The sequence below is a fragment of the Ischnura elegans genome, chromosome 7 (assembly GCF_921293095.1).
Source record: "Ischnura elegans chromosome 7, ioIscEleg1.1, whole genome shotgun sequence".
NCBI classification, from domain to species: domain Eukaryota; kingdom Metazoa; phylum Arthropoda; class Insecta; order Odonata; family Coenagrionidae; genus Ischnura; species Ischnura elegans.
The window spans coordinates 90397074-90412138 of record NC_060252.1 but is presented as its reverse complement, the minus strand read 5'-3'; the positions used below and the strand labels follow the sequence as shown (position 1 = coordinate 90412138).

The window sequence follows — 15065 nt, the reverse complement described above, 5'->3', positions numbered from 1 at the left end:
AGAGGATTAAGGAAATAGACTACAAAACAGATAAATTTCAAATGTCATTCTTGCCTCGTGCTGTTAAGGATGGCAATGGTGTCGCAATCAATGAAATTAATGGCTACACTCGATAGATCGACTTATTGCATGTTTTTATTTTTTCCAATGCTCAAATCTTGAATGGATTTGCTATAGGAATTACTAACCGTTGGCAATTTTTGCTTTTTCATGAATTTGCACGTATTTTTTGTTATCATGCGTAATATTTTATGACCTTGAGGTGCTCAGGTGGCCGTTATCTTGCATGCTGCATGTTGGTGAATGATCACCCCCCCCCTACCTAGCACCCTGTAGGTGGCTCGTAAGTTATTTGGTAGATGTAGATGTCCACTTGGTGATAATTTGGGATGAACGGTTTTAATTTATGTCTTCGGGGTTGCTAAGGCCGTTGCTCCGATTGTTTTTTTTTTTTGGGATAGATAGCAAATAAATTAACGACCATTTTTGAGTGAAAGTTGTAGTATTAGGTTTGTTTGCAACGAAGATGTACGTAGAAATCAGTTAGTATCAAAAATTCACGGAATGAGCTTGTGAAGGTTTTGAAATTCACTGAATCGACTGGCCCCTTCTCCAGTTTTTTTTGCTTGAATGGAGAGATTTTGAAAAAAAATAGAAGCCCGTTTATTTCAGTTTTTCGATCCACCCTTTACTTCTCCGGCTATTCGCGACAAAAAATCAACGGCCAATAAACCTTTCGCAAATGAATTTTCGTAGTCGTACGCTACTGCTCAGGAGGTCGCAGTGTACCAGCAACCTTTCCCGTCCTCGCATCAGTGTCGCGTGTTTTGTTTACACTCTTGTGAGCAATTCCTTCGTTCAATGAACGAGTTAATGAACTGAAATTCTAATAACTGTTGAGAATTTGGCGATGGATGTCAAGGTATTTTTACATAACACTTAAGAGAGAATTTATGAATGAAGAAGATTCGTTTCGTAGCAAGTCATCTTTGCTTTCCATCTACCGATTGGTTCAATGAATTGGGATATCAAATCTTATTGGACGACCTCATTGCGCACATGGGATAAACTGAGTGAAAGTTCCTAAATCAACAGTAACATAGTACTACCATGATGATGGTAACATCGATTTTTGAGATAGTTTACACATAATTGACTGCTAAAACGTAGATGCCGCTTTTAATTTGTTGGTCGTCTCCTAAAAGTAATCTTTATTTAAGGCTGATGACAGAACCATTTTAAAGAAGGGTTTATTTTCAAGGAGTGTATATTTTGAGAGTTGCATTTGGTGTGGTGGCCTTAAGACCGTACCTCTCAAACATTACGGGTAGCTTGAATCCCATCCCCCACCGCTCACGACAGACTTGTTTTCACGATCTGTGTCTTGCATGAGAAATTCTGAATTACAATTTTTTGGTAGCCTTGTGCGTCCTATGCTATTGTCCTTCGTCTGGACGTGTTAATACTTTTAAATATTTAATAAAGTGCATAAAAACTTCAATGACGACGTTTACTTAAAAACCGATGAAAATCTATGGAATAATAGCTAATTGCGTATTCACATCTAAGAAAATCTTTCAAAAAGTTTGTGAAAATCCCTGTTTTGTTAAAGGAAGGATCTTTTTTCTATACTGTTGTAAGATTCGTAGCCTTGGTGGACACTTTTCCTCTTATCTAAATCTTATCTGCTTTGCGTTGGCTTTATCTGCTTTATCCTTATCTAAATTTTTCCCTCCCAAATCTGTGAAACAAAGAAATATTGAAAGGACAGATTACCAATAGGCCTTAATTTAAAAGAGAAATATACTAGAATGTGATCATAGCGCCTCCAAGGAAGGATTGACAAATGTGTGTTCCGAAGTGTTTACACTACGGTATCCCAATTCTGATTATTAAATTTTTATCTAGAAATCAACTGATATACATGATAATCTAGTGAACTTAATCAAGCTTGATCTTGAAAAATCTTACACGGGAATAATTTTATGCTTTCGTGGTGGGTTATATATATAATAATTAATATTATTATTTTTATGATCAATGAGACACTGAATATCATTCCAATACGTTTTTTCATGTAGCCGTCTTCGTTCACATTTGTACATTGGATCCTGCGTCGAAAGATTTAATCCGTGATCGAATTATACTGCAAAGAAAAGTAGCGCGATCCGTCAAAAACTGCAACCGTCGAGCAGAACTTAAGCACGAGTTAGGCTGGGAGCCGTCAGGGAATTGGATACTGCGTGCTTGGCTTATAAGTATTGAGGAATTAAAAACAGAAATCTTTCCAGAGTAACACCAATAAAATAATCTTAAAGCCAAGACCGAAAGAAACAATGAAATGATAAAATAGGAAACATATTTTACCGAGCTGAGATGTGAAGGATTTTTTTTTCCTTGAACAAATAAGCACAGGCTGAGGTTCAATCAATGTTAACGCGTGGCGTGATCTGTTAACGGGAGAACGCAAAGAGATGTCTAACGGGAAAAATAGAATACGGGCAAAACAGACGTGAACGTGAATGCGGTAAATGCACGTGAGAGATGGCCAACTTCCATCTCTTCGCGTTACCCGTTCACGGAGAAACAATCAAGATCACTATAAGCTATGAGAGAAATCTATCGGGAGACCATACAGCGTAAAAGGTGAGAGGATTTCCCACGAATATTACAAAAGAGAATCCTCATTTCGGCCTCAAAATGTGTTGCAACTCACCGCGCATTGAAATGGGTTTCAAAAGTCGCCACTCGCGTCGATGATGGACAAATTGATCCGAGTATCACGGGAAAATAAGGTATGATTTGATAAAATATGAATTTAAAATTTGATAAAATATGAATTTAAAATACAGGTATGTTAAGGTTTAAAATATAGGGGTGTTAAGCGAAATTTATACACATGATGATATGATCCATCAAATTTATAAAATTCCAATGTCCTTCGTAATAAAATCCTTCATAATTGCAAACATTATACTGCAAAATATTGGAAAAAAGTGGATAGCATTGCACTCATCATCGCGCAGCGGAAATTTTTGAAAACCGATTAAAATGCGACCGAAATGGCAACAGAAAAAAGTGGCTATGGGATGGAGTTGGGCCTCCTCTATGCACTCCCCTTGGGATTTCCGAGCTGTGAACACGTTCTTTTGCTAAGAAAAATATGAATTTTTAAATAAAGAAATTTCACTAAGTCACGCCTCAAACCATCAATTTTCTAAAGGGAAGGTTTTGTTTTCCGGTATGATATTTATTATAATTTCGTTTCTTGGAGACTTATAAATAAAAAGAATGAAAGGTATTATTATAATTACTTTCAGGAGTCCTAAATACATCTCTGTGTCTTCATTCACTTTTCCAAACATAATATCGATACAAAAGATAACAAGTCGACCTTTGTATGCATGCGTTATTTTTATGGATTAAACGCTGCGTTAAACGACAGGCAATTATTCCAAGAGCCGCGCCGCTACGTCGATTGTGTCTGTGGAGAGAATCTTCCGTCACGCGTCACTCACGGCACACGGTTCTCGTCACTCGTTTAGGTTGATTGCGATCAAGCCGTTAAAAAATTTAGCGTCGAACACAGGCAGTCAAATTTCTCACTACGCGAACCAAAAAATTCAGTATCCTCGTTCGCAATGAGATCCTAATACCTCCCGTCACATTGAGGCGTTTTGCGAGTTATTATGCAGATGAATGTTAAGAATATTGACGAAGGATTGTAGTTACCGAAACGTTGGTGAAGAAGGTAAGAGTTAAAAAAAAAAAACGGTGCACTGGAATCCATTTCGATATTACATATTTTACTGCTCCATTTCAAAAGATTCGTCTCTGAGGCCTCCAGTTCTATTCTCATCACACCTCTTCCTTCTCCTCCTCGTCTCTTTACAGTCCAGCTTTCGTAACCACGCGGCGCCACACACTATATCAAAGTGTCCGCTGCCCTTGTGTCCAAGTCTTTATTTAGATTCTGTTCCATTAGTCCCATCCCTTCCGTGAATGCTACCTTCTCTTATGTTAATGCCAATCGTGTTATCTGTTTGACTAACTTTTCCGTTGCATGGCGACGGAGTAAAAATTTATCGGGGTACGGCTTTCTCATGAAGTGAGACAACAGATTCGGATGACGTCCATTATCGTAATCAATAAGGATAAGATGAGAAGGCAAGCAGATAGGCAGGCAAGAGATAGGCAGAATGTGAAAAGATAAGACGCATTAATCAATACAATATATTAGGCGCATATAGGCTTCCGGGTTGTCCTTCGCGTTGGTTTTCCTCAGCGTCGGTTGTCCTCCGCGGTTGTCCTACAGCACCACTCCGCGAAAGGTCCATTAACAATAATACAGTTTCACGTTCTTTTTTGCAAGTTGGTATAGTATAAGAATGATGAAAAGAAAAAATTATCGGTCGGGTGAGTGATTAGGAACTGCCAAAAAGATAGGGAAAAAAGAGAAGCCTGCTTGACCCCTGAAGATGATGAAGGCATAACTTAATCGGCAATAAAGTTAGGTACGATTGCCTAACGAGCACAACCTTTGAGAGAAAAGTGAATGGCTAGAATGGCAAGGGTAACCTCTGGCAAAATGCGTGGAATAGGCAATAAACGGTGTAGAAGAGAAGACTTACGTTGATGTGAATGGATAAACTCGTAAGAGAACGGAATAGAGTGCTCAGGGTGCATAAATACGAGAGCACTCAAGGTGTCTAAGCAGTAAGTAAAGTCAGACGCCATCATTGAAGCCGTAACTTCAGAATTATGTTGGGAAAATTAAAAAAAAAACAACAAATTAAATTCTTTTAAATGGGTTTTATTCACATCCTAACCCTTCTTTGTCTTCGCTAGAATTAAATATTGCTATGGAAATAATATTTCCAAACGAAATAAGCAGCGTGTCGGTGTTAGTTATCGTCGGAATCAGCTAATAAGACCCATCACGTGATCTCGAATTTTTCAGTTTCGTATTAGTATGATGAAGATTAGGGTGTTTCACGATGAATCATGCTATATTTTTATCGCATCAAAATATTGTTTAGTTTGCAATTTTGAGATAAAAACATTCCGTCCGTCAATTTAAGCGTATTGTTTAGAATGTAATTACGATAATCATTTCCTTTCTCATGTGCTAATGTAGCGCTCATTTCTGTACAGTCGTACCATGAAAACATGGACGCGATAATTCATCCCCATAGGAGGTAAATTACAGCCAAGTGTTACCAGTAAATGTTCCAAGTTTCACGAAGGGACCTCTACGAGGCAAAACATGTGCACGTGTTCTTTGGTCAACTCTTTTCGGCGTGGGGTGTTCTCCGTTTCAAATGAATCCCTCTTCTCTTTGTTGCCGGAACGGACGACTTCAAAGCTGAAGGAGGCGTAAATTTATGTGGGTGAAACTGACCGAATCGGAATTTAGTTTCTGCAGCCAGCTTACGCTGATAAAGAGAGTTTTCCCTGAAGCGGATCCGTTATCGTTCCTCGCTTTCGTCTCTCCGTACAACGCGTGAAATTCTCTGCGAAGGCAAACGATGCTATTCCCCGCGTCACTGTGAAGGTCGAAGGGAAGAGGAATAGGGTGATTTTTAGTGGAGAGTGTGGTTAAAGCCTTGTCCACGTCAACTCAAATCGACTTAATTACATTTAACTTTGGAGTAGAAACCTCGAAAATATCAATTGTTAGTTCATAACATCTTAAAACGGCGTAACTCGATTTAACAAAGTTATTAGTGAGAAATTTCTAATCTCTTCCGAAGTAAACCAGTCACTAGGATTTTAGTTCTGCCTAGCAAGGAGCGTATAAATCATCTTAAGTCCCTTCAAATTTATTTCAAAATTGATGCGCGGTTTATGGTGTTGAAATTGGGAGACTTATGTCATTCATTGGTCTGGGTCATGATGAACCAACTTAATCTGCTGTAACTGGGATTAGCTCATGCCACGAGTGCCACTAAGGGATCTCTGCGAATTGATTACCGTCGTAGTCAGAACTTTTTGGTTTAAATTTAGTAGTACGTTTCATTGTAAGTAGTTTTTAAATAAAATAGTACGTTAGCAAGGAAGTTAGACTTGTCTATTGAGGTGCGCATAAAATATCGTAAGTCCTCTAAAATCAATTGAACGATTACTGCACGGTTTGCGCTGTGATCGAAGGTTTAGCTCATTAACTGCTCTGGTGTCAAACTTCGCCAGGTTATGATACTGTGAACGCGGCTTAAGACTGTTGCTCTGATTTGGCGCTCGGAGGCGGCAGTGGTCCAAAGGAACTCTTGAAGGGGACGAACGCGTGGGAGTGGTGGGAGGGGGGTTTCCCCCTCCCTCCCTGCCCTTCCCCTCTCCCCGCTCTTCGCGACGGCACGTAAACAAGGCAGCCGAGGAGATACTGAAGGTCTGTCTCCCTCCACAAATACGGTAGCCTCTACGCCAACATATGGACCCACAGTGAGTCGCACCGGGACAAATTGCATTTGCGGCGTGGCAGCCAAATTATCTACGTTCACACTTCCATTTTGAATCATAAAAATATTTGTCACTTTAAATTTTCCGCCCTTTTTTTAAATGTCCATTTAATTCATTAATTTTAATGCAATTCTAAGTTTTGAGTACTCCATTTTATTTTTCCCAAGGTAGGTAGTTTCTGTTCCTTGATGTTCCTCATCCTTGTGCCCTTCTTTAACTCTCCCAAGTACTTTTCTAGAATAAAATCCGAAGATTTCAGCGTGTTGGAGTGGAATTTTTCCATATTGAAATATATACTTTCAATTTTCCACGATTATAAAATTTATTACGACCTACGTGTCAATGTTAATATATGTATCCTTAAAAATGATTCAATTGCATTGAAAATAAGTCCTAATAACTTTTACAATCGTGGAAAATTGCAAGTACTTATTTCAATACTTCTAGGTCCTCATTGGGGGAGTTCTACTTCTATTTTTCCCGTCATTATATCTCTCATGTAATCTCTATGTCTTTTGCCATGGCCTGGCCACTGGCTCCTTCTCTAGCGTATGCTGCCCCACAGTTCCCTTTCTTTTTATTTTATTCGTTTCCTTTTCACCCGAACTTTTATTCGTGGAAAATTTCAGAGTGGGTTTTTCTTGGCAAAAATGGATATCATTTACTTCCACAAAGTCAAGTCTGAAACCATAAGTCGTTTAAATGTACTTGTATTCACATTAATTGGTAATTGTGAAAAAAGGTCGTCCAAGTATCAAAATTCCTTAGTCTAGGAATCCAAAAACCCCACACTATTCCACACATTATCCAGCTGATTTATTCCTTTTAATCCGTGATTAACGTTCGATCATTTAATGGGTAATTAGGAACCGAGCTGTTTGTTCAATGCTACGGTAAGCCCTTGATCTCTATGATTCACTGATATTAGGCGTTGCAACGAATAATATTCTTAGAATGTTGTTTACATTAGATAAACTCAGATAAACTCGTAATTATGAGGGTACATAGTTCGAGTCCTGGTAATGGCAGGTTGTGTTCACTCTCAATACAAGCAAAATTTCGATTTTTATAAAATGCAACAAGTACGTCAAAGAAACACTTACGACCATTAATATTTTGTTTTCCATCCGATCCTGTTCTGTATCATAGGTGTCCAGCACCTTTGTAGTTAAGCATGTATGCAGTGGAAATACTGGAGGCTACAGGTTCAGGTTGAGTCGTTAAGCAAACCGAGGCGTAAGGTTTGAAGATTAATCTTAAGAGATGCAAAGTAATGTGGTTTTGTAAAGCATCGATGACTAGGAATGTGAGGCTCGGGCTATAGTTTGGTGGTCATAAACTTGAGGAGGACAAGTTCAACTATAAGGGCAGTACATTAGAGAAAAACGGATTACGCAGTAAGGACATGATGAAGAGAATTGCGCTAGTAAGGGAGAAACTCATGAGTAGGAAAGAGCTGATGTGAAATTCGTCATGCAAGTTTGTAAAGAAAAAGTTTGAGAGGATTCTGATCGGTAATGTTATGAAGGAATCTATGAATAATTGTTAATGGAAATTTCTTTGGGACATCATTGAGCGAATATTGGCTTCGTTTAGGTAGCAATTAATGACCATTCGGTGTCCATGGGCGCTGTAGGTTTTTTGGTAAAACTGCGCTGTCCGCGTTTGTAAATGACGAGCTTCCATTAATATTACATAACTCAGATGAAACGTCAACAGTTACTCGCAATTATCAGGGTCGCCAATTCAAGTCATGGTTTTGGCAAATTGTGTTTACTGTAATTATAAGCGACTAGGTAACCTGTGCGAAAATATTTCTTTTTCACTTAGATTTTATTTGTAATATTTTTGCCTGCTTAAGTTACGTTTCTTTGTTTATCTATTGATTCAACGGTTTAAAAAATATTTTTTTGAAATTTATAATTTGATAAATGTGTGGAGTCTATATGCCTCGATCGAGTAATCGACACGGAAAAATCGAAACTTTTAGGTCAAATTAATTTGTAAATGGTGAAATTTGAGATTGAGATTGTATTTTCGCCAGAAGCCGGTGATTCAAAGTTTTAAATGATATCTCATGTATCACTATAAATGCCGTTTTAACGGAGCATATACGGAATGAGAGAAAAATACCTTTCTGTAATAATATATAAGTCGATATTTTGATTTTATGACTAGGAGAAAGTGCGTCAAAAAATTACTGGCGGCTATCGCATTTTTTGCATTCTAATTTTGTTATATTTTTATTATGTTTATTTATTAATAGCTATTACTCATTCTTTAGAATTCTTGAAAGACATTTTAGCCATGTGTGCTTTCAACGCATACCACCATCGCCAATCTTTCATCGGCATCTTCTGCATTTTTACCGGATGGGAAGCGATTTCCGATCACTCAACCGAGGCTTTTAGAACAAATCCCGCGGGTTGGACCTCGTTCGCTCGGCTTTTGAGATTTTCGCGAAGTATATCGGTAAATAAAACATTGGATTATAGCTGTGAGAGATATCTCCCTCAATGGAATGAGTTCTTTGAACTCTTTTTTCACGAACGCGTTCGTAGAGTCTTTATGGGCTAAATCAGGGTGGAAATAACCCACTGTGTGCGATTTTTCTCGTAGAAAAAGACCCATAGGCAGTTTTTAGCGTTTCCATTGACCTATAGGAGATGTTTATCAAGGTTTGACGTGGGATATGAATAACTACTGCCTGATTTGGTGTACGAATGGGAATTTTTTTACCCAATTAAAAATGTAAGCTTCCATCGAATAGCTTAACTAATCTCAATTACCTCATCTGTTATGTATTTTTGATTTGGATTTTACGTAATTCATTTGTTTGAATCTAGTCTTTTAAACGTGAATATTACAAAAGAGGATCCTCAAGTCGGCCTCTAAACGTGTTGTCATCCACCGCGCATTTAAATTGTTTTATAAAAGTCGTCAACCGTGTTTCTGACGGACAAATTGATCCGAGTTTCACTGGGGAATAAGGTATAATTAGGGGTATTAATCGATATTTATACACATGATGATGTGATCTATCAAATTAATTTATTTTCAATGCTATTCCTCGCAACGGCAAACATTATACTGCAAAATATTGGATGAAGGTGGATCGCATTGCACTCATTACCGCGTCGCAGGCATTTTTGAAAACAAATTAATATGCGACCGAAGTGGCAACAGATATCAGCCTCCTATGGGACATAATTGGGGCTCTTCTATGCAGTCCCCTTGCTTTTAAACTTCATACGGAATAGCTTCTTGGTTCATTTCCCAATTCAGTGCTGCCTAATAATATCACAATTAGTAATGAGGGATAGACGTGTACGTACCAAAACGTGCTAACGAAAATGTGCGTTATTCCTTATGCACGCTCTTATTAGCTGTAGGTTGAAATATATGAAAATGGGCGAGAAAAGACTGGAGGATGTATGGGTTTAATGGAGGAGGTGAATTTTACGGAGCAGAGGAAGAACGACGAAGAGCTAGACATGGTGGGGGAGATGAGGAAACTAGTTGATGCGATATGGTGGAGACAGAGGGTTTGGATTAAGCGAGTGCTTAGTGGGATTGAGGTGCTGAAAACCGTGTCAGACGGAATAATGCTAGGGATGTTGGGGAGGGAAGGAAAATAGTATGATTCATACGGGAAGATAGTGCGGTTTATTTTCAAAATGATTGATATAAATATAACCTTAACCTGTGGAATACCATTAAAATTGAAAATCGTGAATCGTGTTATCTTCTACGAATGAGGATGCCGTTTTTGCAACTTTACTTGCTGATAAGTAATCAAAGAGGTTAAGTTGACGATGCGTTGATACGTAATAGTAGTTAGAAGGAATAATGTAAAGCGAGCCGGTAAGGGGGATGTAGAAGATTTATAGATAAAATGAGTGAGAATAGAATCGGAACTTGAAGCTTGTACGTGGTGGAAGGGCTCCATATTGTCAATAACAGACGTGGTACAAAGATTTTGTTATTTATAAAAGTGAGAATAGACCTTATAGTTAGCTGAAGAAGGAATTTCAATACAGGAAGTCGAGATTAGTTGGGGTGATTCGCAAGATTCTCCATGTACACATGCTTAACCGATGGATTACTATAATAGAAAAAACAAACATGGGAATATAGGAAAGCTAAAAATAGTTATGTTTCCTGAAAACGGTCTAGGATCAATGAAGATTGATTGAAGGGAAGCTTCACATTAAAATACGAGCATCTGCCTCATCATCTTCAATTTCGATAAAATTTGGCACATTCAGTACTTTTTCTTTGCAACCTTTTCATGTGAAATCTTTTTTTTAATAAAGATTATTTTCCGAGTTATGCCTCTATGTTAATTTTTAGTAATAGTTTGAATAATTACGATTCGATTAAAGCTTGAATTCTTCAAGTAGGTTTTTTTAATTGGTTAAGAGACTTTATGATGTCACGTGTGTTCGAATAGTTTGTCCATGAGCGGTTAAAACACCCAAAAAGTTACGAAATATGTCGTTTAAAAGCGAGAAAATTGCAGGAATGCGCTTATTCGTAGTTCACAACGCTGGTGGCTGCGTTACCAAACATCAGCAATTTCGTGGATGAGGGTTGAGTCATTGAAAATCGCGTTCAAATGAGTTCTTTGCATTGTGGGTGCTAGACAGACGCATTAACTGATACGTGATTCGTGCATTGCGGGTGACTCCCGTAAAGTTATCACCGTGGCTATTCCCGGTATACTTAAATTCGTATTGAGCGAACACCTCTTTGTGTTCAAAGTTCGGGCTTTGTTCTCCGGCTGTGGCACCGTGCGCACGATTAGGACTGCTAGTAGCATAATGTGCTCAGCAGTCCACACCATCTTGTCCGGTATAGTCCACAAATGTCCATAGCGGTAGCTTAACTTGCTAAAGCACTCGGCCGGAAATCGAGGGATCCGGGATCGGATCCTGCTCATGGCGAATGATTTTTTCCTCTGTGGATTTTTCCCACAATTTGTGCATTGCGGGTGACTCCCGTAAAGTTATAACTGTGGCTAGTCCTGGTATACTTAAATGAATACGTGAATTAAAAATATTATTCCTTTGTCCACGTTTGTGTCGATATCCGGAAATTATATTCTTCGGAGGAGGACTTGTTCGCCTCGGGACCTTTCCGTCTCTCTCAATGCTGTCCCCCTGGGGGGTGTTTCAGAGTCTCCCTTTCCGAGCGGATCGGGAGACTTGACGCGGATTCTACGTCACTTACTATCGGCCAGGCAATCCGTGCTTTTCAGACTGGCTTCCTATCGACTCAAGCGTAGCCTACGTTATTCATTCGTTGCAGGAGTTTCATGTATATAACGTAGGCTACGACTCAAGGCCGGCTTTCCTATCGGATAGAAGTCGAGTGGGCTAGAGGTGCCGGAAACTCATTCCCGTGGCGAGTGGAGATATGTTATATTGCTGTTTTTTATTAAGTATTTGGCTATAATAAAATCATACCACTTTATTTCATGAGTGCTGATATATGTGGATATTATGATAGAGTAATATAAGTGCAAGTGACTTTAATTCTCGTGTAAATTAGGCGATAAATAGGCAGACTGTATCACTGACGGTACAAGTTCGTTTGCGTTGTTATTTGGACGAGTAATTGGGCCAAAAGAACGTGAAACAAGTTGGAATGCATGGCGTAATGACTTACAAATATGCAGGTAGCATAATGCATTGAATACGTGTCCGTGGGTTAGGAAGTATAACAATTTGTATCGTTTGAAATGATTGTGTGTAGGACTTGGCATCGTAGTCACATCGAATTTAGACGTGGATATGCACCTTATTCAGTTGATTCCATGGTACATGGTTTCAGTACATTCCATGTACATTCTAAATATTCATTTTAATACGAAATATTAGTTCAAGCATAACGGGAATAGCCACGATAACAGCTATACCGAAGCTCCCTCATGCTATCCTTTTCTTTATAGATTACAAATTTCGGCTCTCTATCAACAATTGACGGTGGCGCAGCGGGTTAAGGCAGTATGCAGCGAGGTAAAGATTATGGGTTCGATTCCCTTTTGCAGCGAATATTTTTTTCTTTGTGGAATTATCGCTCACTGAAATATAATTTTGAAGGTGTATTTCAAGGTGCATCAATAGCAACAATTTGTCATTTTCGTACCAAATAAGATAGTGTTATAGAAATAACCGAGGACGTGCAAAACAGATTAGAAACTAACAAAATTATTTTGCGTCATTTTAGCGTACATAACTCGAGCCATTACTATTAATGGACACTATTCAACCTAATGTAATCACTGTATTTTCTTCCAGCGTAGCTCCACTTTCACGGAAAATTTGTAAGACGTTTACGGCATATCATGAAGGCCATAACATCATTTATGATGATCAATATTCATATTTATTTGAGATACTGAATGAAATTATGACAATTTGGTTAAACAATTGAGTAAGTAAACCATATGTTGTTGGAAAAAATAATGGATTTCGTGACTGCCTGTAGTTTAGTTCTTAAAAACAATCAACTATGCTCTCACGAGAATGACAGAACAAACTCGTTCCAAATTTTCCTTCATTCCCGTAATTTGCTCAAAACGACAGGGTATTACGTTAAAAAAAATTACATACGAACAATTCTAAAATTATTTTACCCGGCAACAGCGTCAATTATGTGACAATGTATCAATTAGCACGTATTTATGCCCGTATATACCTTTCGCCTCCCTTGTGAAGTATCAAATCTTGCGGGAGGTTATTTTCGCTGCTCACTTGTCACTTGAAAATTGTGACGTTTTCTCGTTTCCCGGAGGAGGATGACTGTTGACGTCATACCAAAAGCGGAACGCTTTCCGATAGTATGTGTGAAACGCACGGAAGACGAGCGTAGGATAGGTTCCCGATCGACTCGGAATGAATCCGTTTCCGACGCCGCCAATCCTACGAGACTCTGAAACACCCCCCCCAGGCAGCTCTCCCCGGGAGTGGAAGAAAGGCAGGCAGCCCCCGCGCCCTTATTTTTAAACCACTAGAAGCCCCCTACCTCCCCCTGCCCCCACTCCACACCCTCCCGTTCACTCCTGGAGAGACAGTCCCCTCTCGGACACATTATTCACACACCCCTCTCACTTCATATTCCCATTCCTCGATTGTGTTTTTTTTTGTCTCCGAATCAGGTGTCCCATCTATCTCAAGTACGAGGACGTGCGGTCTGGGGAAGAAAATATCTCTCCGTCGTTAAGTAAGAGTTAAAATAATGAATACTTTCGGCTTCAAATGCGAGAAAATTCTTGGCTGATTTAAAATGTGAAGTTTTTTTCACGATTTTCTCTAACAATTACATTTTTGACGGCTGCTAATGTCCAACAGGACTGATTGATGTTCGATGAAACCGATGTGCAAAGTGAAAGAAAATCTTGTACAAAGTTTACTTTTTACGTGAGAAGGAGTTAATACTTTTCTACAGAAATGGTATATTAGGGTAGTTTCCTTCATCAAAGACAACGAAAGGCATTGATTGCGATTCGTTACCCACCATTACTGTATTCATAATGTACAAATTATTTCGTTTTAGAAATACCGGTTTAGACGAATGGCAATAGTCCATTTTTATCCTCATTTGAAAAGGGCCAGATTGGCGCCCATGCGATGCCACTCCACGTGACGTCACAGGGACCTAGTTTCTATAGGAGAAGATAGGAGTTATACATCGTCTGAGATTACCAATGCATGCATGAGGCGCAGAGATCAGGGAAACATGTCTTAATAATCACCTATTAAAACTTGCTAAGGTCGGAAAGTTTTCTTCGTTTGATAAGGTATTAATAAACCTTTTTTAAGCCAAGCGCTACCAGCCAGCAAGGTACTCAGCTACCCGCTAGGATCCTGCGTCCTATCAGCGCTCAGAGCCTCGATCAAAGTCACCTCACAAGGCGGGAGGGGGAACCAGAAATACGTCACACGGAGAGATTTCCTTACCCGTCGCGTTTTCGCGCGCTTGAAAATTTTCACTTTTCATTTAATCGCGAAAAATAGATATCGTCATTTAAAAATCTAAAAGCGGGAAATACGTACTCCAGGAGTAATAATCCTCCGATATAGGCAATAAAAAAATAATAGCAAACCACCATATTTTATTGAAACCTTGCGCCTTCGCGGGCATTGTTTGGTTGATAAATTAAATATTAAGGGTAATATTACAATTAGTTTCTAATTATTAAATAATTCTTAGAGTATAGGTCATATAAAATGAAAAAAATTGCCAGCCAACGTTTCAGTTAACGAAGGTATGTCAAAATTTTTGTGTATTCCCATCTTATTTTTTTAATTATATTATTATAGAAAAGCTCTTTTGTCACCTTTATTTATGTAACAATATTGTATATCATTGTATTTTATTGTGTTCTCATATTTTCATTCATAGCCCTGATGAAGGTTTAAATAAACTGAAACTAACAACTTTTTGCAGTATGTATGGCCTATACTCCAACAATTATTTAATCATTAATTAAATGAGATCAAGATAAGACGAAAAAGAAAATACAATTGGTTTCATTCATGAGCCACTGTCAATCAGTGGGGTAATCTATCGGTGTCTCTCTGCATTTATATAAGTAGCTTGGT

General features: G+C 38.6%; 1 protein-coding gene across 1 annotated transcript in view; it reads right to left on the bottom strand.

Annotated features, from left to right (window-relative positions):
- LOC124162026 (serine/threonine-protein kinase MARK2-like) overlaps positions 1-15065 on the bottom strand; it is a 102911-nt gene that overhangs the window by 65073 nt on the left and 22773 nt on the right. The window lies entirely within an intron of this gene.